Source organism: Zea mays, chromosome 2, assembly GCF_902167145.1.
Source record: "Zea mays cultivar B73 chromosome 2, Zm-B73-REFERENCE-NAM-5.0, whole genome shotgun sequence".
NCBI classification, from domain to species: domain Eukaryota; kingdom Viridiplantae; phylum Streptophyta; class Magnoliopsida; order Poales; family Poaceae; genus Zea; species Zea mays.
Window position 1 is genome coordinate 134,319,722 of NC_050097.1, and position 7,289 is coordinate 134,327,010.

Here is a 7,289-nt window from a genome sequence, read left to right on the forward strand (position 1 = left end):
AGTGTTTGATTTTACAGGATCACCTATTCACCCCCCCCCCCTCTTGGTGCTCTCAATAATACACTTGTGTGGCCCGTTAGGCCACGATATAGACATCGTCTCCGAGTAAGGTGGAATCCTGTCGAATTTTGACTAGCCCAAGATTAGAATGTGTCTTCCTCGTCACTTTAGGGTCAAAACAAAGAAATTTGAATATCACTGGAGTAATAGGTTTGGAACCATGAAAAATAAGTTCATATATTTCTTCAATTTGTCCAAAATACTCGACCTCATCAAGCCAAGGCGTAAAGACTCCAGAACACGTGGTTTTTTGATTGGGCCGACTTTAGTCGTAGCTTGTTGTGCGAAAACGGTATCCATTAACGTCATACCCAGAATATTTCCTGACCCTATAGGCAAAGTCATTGGCTACTTGTCTCAACTCAGCATTCATAGATGGATCTCTTTGGCCCTGCAAGTTCAAACATGCTAGATTGTTATAGTATTCGAACGTAAGAGCAACTTCAAATGTCAAATAAAGCATGTACCTTATGTTTGAAACAGGAAATGAAATCGGGCAATCCATTTCCCGCGTCCTTTCTAAGAAGGGTATCATATTCCTATGGAGTTGGGTCCCTTGATCGACGCCAGAATTCATGAAGAAATTGTTCCATGTATGGTGTCACCTGTTCAAGGTTGGTCAATACATATAGCATGATATGGCGCCACTCTTCATGTCTCAGAGTCTTGGTGGTTGAATCACTTGTGCTTCCAACTTGCCCTCGAAAATATGCTGAGGTTCGATTCATTGCCGCCATCATTGTAACAAGGGGGTGGATTTTGCATGCTCGGCAGTTTGTCACCATAGTAAGTTGTTGTGAAGTTTGATACCTCTTCTAGAATGTATGCATCTGCAATTGAAGCTTCGGTGCAGTGGCAATGTGATGGCGTGCAGGCAGACCTGCAGCGGCTAATAAGACCTCTGCAAAAAAACAAACTTGTCAATAAAAAATTTCGGCAGCACCTCCTCGCATAGGGAGGTTTCCAAAACTAGCAAATAAAACTAACAACACAATGGCTGACATCCACACATATAAATCAACGCCACGATGGCCGACAACCACATATACTTCAATCTATGCACTACAAAAGACAATATAAATACTAACCAAATCTTAATTGAATTGATCATAAATCTATAACTCAACTAGTCACTAAGTCATCCATAGTAAATCTATAAAATCCTCACCTTGCATTGACCCATATAAATGTGCAAATTGTTTAAATCAATAAGATTTATACATACTCGTGTGGAGTTTCTCACCGTGCGATCTGAGGTTGAAGAAGACAAGGTGGATGGGGCTGAGCGGAGCGGGACCGGGCCGACGATGATACAAGCGAGGCGCGGCGGCGTGGCCAAGGAACGACGGAGGGCTGGTGATGGCTCGGTGGGCATGGGGCTGGCAGCGCAGTGGTTGTGGCAGGGGAGCCATCGAGGGCCGGTGTCGGTGTTTAGGGTCCGACCGCACACCCGGGGTTGCCCCTCAAGGTGTTTTTTAGGAGTAGGACGGCGTTACCGACTATAGCTCGATGGTTTGTGCAGGGTGCATGAGAAACTGTGAACAATGGTGTACAGGTTCGGGCCGCTTAGAGATGCGTAACACCCTACGTCCTGGCGGGAATGTTTTATGTGGCGGATTACAAGGGAACTCTCTAGTGCGAGGAATGTAGAGAGTTGGGGTAGATGGCTGGGTAGTGAGATCGATCGTTCTGAAGGGGTGCCCCCTAGGCCTTATATATTCGACCGTGGGGCATTACATGCGGATATGATAACAGCATGCGCCTAAATGATAGTGAACCAATTGAATCTATCTTCCTATAGTTCTGCCGACCCATCCTCGCTTGGTTCCGTTGTACGGGATTCCAGCGCGGGAAGGTCGGGTCACTGTTCTGATTACTTGCTCGAAGTCATCGGGCCGTCTGGGCTCGCACCGATCCGGTCTTACGTCAATCTGCTTCACTGGTCGTTCCTTCCCAGGCCCATGAAGGGATGACCTTACGATTTATTGGGCCCTCGGGCCTTTCGTGAGGTCTTTTATCCTTCCAGTGGACCCAGGGGATATCTGTCCCCCACAAGCCCCCGATCTTTGGGTTGATTTTGAAATAATCGGCCCAAAGATCCTAGGTCCAGCTTGCGGTCTTTGTTTGTAACAGGAAGTGTTTTCTGGGTAATTTGGTAAAAACGATTTCTTACTGTCTCCTTCTGCTTTTATCACTTGAAAATTGGTGTTCTGTCTCAGACTCACGCTTCGGAGGTTTAGCATTTCGCACTGTAGGACTTCGAACTTCATTGGGTGCACCGAAGGTGCACCCAATGGGTGTAGCCCCGAGCTTCGAGTGAATTTTTGAAAATAATCCACTTGAAGGTGTTCATTTCATGCCCTTTTTCTGAGGATCACCCTCTCTTCTTGCCGAATGCTTTAGAGGTCAGCATTATGTTATTGATATTATGCTTTAGAGGTCAGCATATATTTTGTCTTTGAGGCCGAGTTCATGATCTACCCATATCTTGTTAGGTGGTGCAATTTATTTGATCTGCAACTGATTGGACGTTCGATAGACGTCCCCTGGCTAGTCTTCATGTTGCTTCTGTCGATCAGACTTGTACTTCACCGGCTATATTTGGCTTTCCTTTGATCCTTACTGATATCTCACTTTTGTCTTGAGGTATTCATTGCATGCACTGCACGGATGTGACGGTTATGAAAAATATACTGATAATTCCTGGGCGTCCCCCCCAATGGGTGTAGGCAAGGGACGGCTTGGTTCGCTGAGTGTTTTAGCAAACTGCTTCTGAGTAGTAATTTGATGTGACCGCGGGTGTAATCATATTGCCCGCGCAGTTGACTGGAGTCCCAATGGGTGTTGTGTTGCGTGAAGCGGCGTCAGCCGCCTGACGTGTCTTCAGACGGTTTGAAGTGCATATTGAATTTTTGCGACTGTTTAGTGACTGTGGTAGGAGGTGAGCGGTTACCTTCTTCTTCTATAAATAGTGCCTTTGCTTCTTCGGTTTTTTCACATCTCTTGCTGCTTGTTTACTCTCCTCTTCTTCCCTCCACTGCCACCATGGGCAAGAGTAAGAAAGGTAGCGGTTCTTCTCCTCGCTCTGGTGACAAGCGCAAACGTGAGGCGACTCCTCCTTCGGAGGACTTTGGCGACTCGGAGTACTCGGAGGAGGAGTTCTCCTCCGAGTCCGAGGGATCTCCGGCTCCCGTCTCTACCCTGGCGTCGTATGATGATTCAGACGACTCCGAGGGGATTGCCGCGGAGGTCTGGACCTACATCTGGGCCGTCGAGCGCTCCGGGCTCGAGGGCTCAGATGAGTCGGAGTACACCTCGGACTCGTCCGAGGAGAGCAGCGGCGGCGATGGCGGTGATGATGGCGACGACGGAGGCGACGGTGGTAGCGGCGGCGACGGCGGCAGCAAGGGCGGCAATGGCAGCGGCAGCAAGAGCAGCAGCAAGGGTAGCAACAAGGCCAGTGGCTAGATGCCACTAGTTTTTTAAATGTTAGTATAGATTAGAAGTAGTATAATAAAATAATGTAGTAGTAGTTAGTAGTATAGAGTAGTGAAGTGTAATGTAGTAGTAGGGAGGTCATCAACTCATAACGAGTTGATTTGTAAGTTCTGTAGCTTCCCTTTATAATGAAAAGTGATTTCGCTCCACTTCTGTATGCGTTATGTTTCTTTCTCGCTGTTCGCCAATCTTATCAATGCGCAAGGAGTATCTGTGATCATCGAATCACATTTCTGATTGCCTTATTTGTAATGATAGCGCTTTGGCGGTTGTGGCCGAGTCATCCGAAATCCCGTCGTTGCTTTAGGGATGACGGCCGAGTTACGGTGGGCCGTGTCGGTGTTTTAGAGATAACGACCGAACGGTTGCTGATGATACCGGTGTTTTAGAAGTAACGACCGAATCCTTTGGAGCTACCTTACCGATTTAGTGATAGCAGCCGAGTGATGGATGTGACATCGGTGTTTTAGAGGTAATCAGCCGAGTGACTAATGGCAACGTCGGCGTTTTAGAGGTAACAGCCGAGTGATTGACGGCAACATCGGCGTTTTAGAGGTAACGGCCGAATGACTGATTGTGACGTCGGCGTTTTAGAGGTAACAGCCGAGTGACTGATGGTGATGTCAGCATTTTGGAGGTAACAGCCGAGTTAGAACGGGCCGCGTCGGCCGTTTTGGAAATAACGGCCGAGTGATGACATGGCACGCCAGCTTTTTTAGGAATAGCAGCTGAGTGATGACATGGCACGCCAACTTTTAAAAATAACCGTCGGGTGATGACTGGGCGCTTTCTGGAAACGGTATCTGGCCCAGGAAAACCTCATATGTACTGCATTGTTGCGCGCCTCTGCTTTCCGTGCCCTAGTTCTTGCTTTTCTGCATCCAAGCCCTCTTTGCGCCCGTGCGATACTGCTTCCGCTCCGCTTGCCAGCAAGATTGAGATGGCGCCCAAGCGGAAAGCATCAAGTTCATCCGTTGCTGTCATTCCCCCCATCGATCCCAACAGCCAGTTGCCTTTCGCAGGTAACCATATGTCTGTTGTTTCTGAGTCTGATCTTCTCCATCTCGTGTCCATCGGAGTTCTTCATTCAAAGGAGCTCTGTTCTTGGCGGATTTGCCACGGGGTCACTGTTCCAACAAAGGACACCCACGAATCCGTTGTTTATGTTCCTTTTCTTCTCCGCGGTCTTGCTCTTCTGATTTCCCCCTTTTTCCGCGGTCTTCTTGATTTCTATCACTTGAATCTGACCCATCTGAACCCCAATTCTATTCTGTAAATCTCCATCTTTGTTCATTTTTGTGAGGCTTTTCTTGGCATCCTGCCACACTTTGGTCTGTGGAAGTATTTGTATCACTGTCGGCCTGGGATGGCCGGAGGACAGCATCAGCTGGTGGGGGCGCGAGCTTGGAGATGCGCCGCGGAAGGAAGACTGATTATCTCGACATCCCCCTCAAGGACAGCATTAAAGGATGGCGCTTGGAGTGGTTTATCATTGAGAATCACGGAAATTCTCTCCCCCCACGGTCAGGAAGACAGCCGGATGTTCGCGCTCCTAGCTGGACCGAATCCCCCACAAACCAGGATGTGGCTAAGGCAGGAGTTCTGCTAGCTGAAGTTGGAGTGTTGAAGGAGAGGGGTCTGACTGCAGAGGATGTGGTTGCTGACTTTGTCTTCAAGAATATTCAACCATTGAAGAACAGGGCATACCCGGCCTATCTGTACCGAGGCCTAGCTGACTCCACCCGGGTCACCAATAGAAGAATTCCTGTTGTGGACTTGGTGAGCTGGCTCGAAATGATACTTAGAGGCAAGGTGTCAAATGTTGGTGCCTCTGTTGCCTACTCGGCCTGGAACTTGCCTCCTTCCAAGGCCTTTACCCATTTCGTGTCAAATCCTCCTGCTGGTGATGGCGGTTTGGGCCTTAGAGTGCGACCCTCTGCCGAAGAAGTTAGTGCTTTGGTTGCTTTGCTTGAAGAAATTCCTGATGATGAACAGCAGGTTTACTTTGAGGTGCCTTTGGATCCTAGTGATGCAGAGATAAGTGTTATGCTTGTTATGTTAGCCGAGGATTCTTCTGATGCCGCTCCTGCTGGAACATTGGCGGTGGCGCCTCTCCCAAAAGCTAGTAAAGCCTTGTTATTCAGAGGCCTGTCAGTGTTCGCCCGAAACGCCCTTGCCGAGCCAATCAGCCTGCTTCTCCTGCTGATGGGCAGAAAAAGAAGAAGAGACGTCTTCGCCGAGTGTCTAGCTTTGATCAGGATGCTGGTCCTTCGGCTCCTGCTGCTGAGGAAGTGCCCGTGCCTGAATTTACTGAAACTAATCCCAATGGGTGTGACCCATCTGATGCCGACCCCAATGGGTGTGTTGTCCGTTATGCTGATGAAAATGAGGAGGAAGAAGATGAAATCCCTCTGATTCGGAAGAACAGTCGGCGCTACATAGTCAGTGGGGAAAGTAGTGGAGTTCCTTCTCCTTCTTTATCTGCCCTCATTGGTCTACAAGAATTATCTCTGGCGAACTTTGATCAAACTCTTGAAGATATGGTTCCAGAGGATCTATTATCAGAACTGGCGGATGGTGACGCGATGGATGTTTGTGCTGATGTGCTCGACGCCGGGTAGGGGTCATCCCGGGCAGCGTCCCGCGCCTCATCGACCTTGGAGCGCGGTTTTGAGGGTCGGGAAGCTGACTTGGATTGTCCTGCTCCCATGGAAGTGACTGAGGGACCTTCAGCCTTAGAGGTGGTTGCTGCAGAGAACTCGGCCCTCAAGGATGGTGTTGGCGCTCATCCAGCCCCCGAGGGTGTTGCCGGGGGTGATTCGGCTCGGATGGGTAGCGCAAGCTGCGACCCAGCCCCCGAGCGTGTTGTCGGAGATGATCCGGCTCGAATGGGTAGCACAAACTATGACCTAGCCCCTGAGGGTGTTCGAGCGGGTTCTCCCTCTTGTACTTTCATGGATGTTCACGTAGGGTCTCCTCCACACTCTGGTTGCATGGTGGTCCCAAGCCTTTGGTCAAGGAGTCGCTTTAGAGGCTAGCGTACCTGACGACAAAGTTTTGGGTTCTGCTGATGACACTGAATTGGTTCCTGCTAATTCATTGCAAGTTGCTCCGTGTGGTGATCCTTCGCCGAGCCATCAGTTGATCTCTCACGATTTGGGAGTCTCCTCATTCTTCTCTAACTTCCAGGTATTACGGTTTATTCTAGTCTAACTTTTACACCGGGTAAACTGCTGTTATTATGCTCACCTGTTCTTAATGTCAGGCATTGGTGGATGGGATGGCTAGTCAGCTGAAGTTGCAGGGTGCTTCTGTTCCAGAAGGAGCTTCGTCTCTGGCGCGTTGGAATCCGGTGCTGCTTCAGCAGCGTGTTTCTGACTTAGAGGCGGCGAATGCTGGTTAGAGCTCTTCTGTTTCCTTTTGGCTACTTTATTAAACTGCTTCTTACTTTAACTCTTTTGCTTGACTGTTTCTTGCCAGATATGGTTTGGCAGTATTCTATTCTTGAAGAAAAACATTCTCAAAGTCGGGCTGAACTGGTCCGGCGGTGCTCTGATCTTGAGGAAAAGTATTCCCAAAGTCAGATTGAGCTAGCCCAGGTTTCTGTTGTTCTGAATGACGCTAACGGGCTGAACTCTACTCTCCGCGCTTAGCTCGATTCTGAAAAGGTGACCTATGAATCTGGGCTTTGTTTTGTCGTGTTCTTATTGCTTGCTTGACGTTTGAAGAAG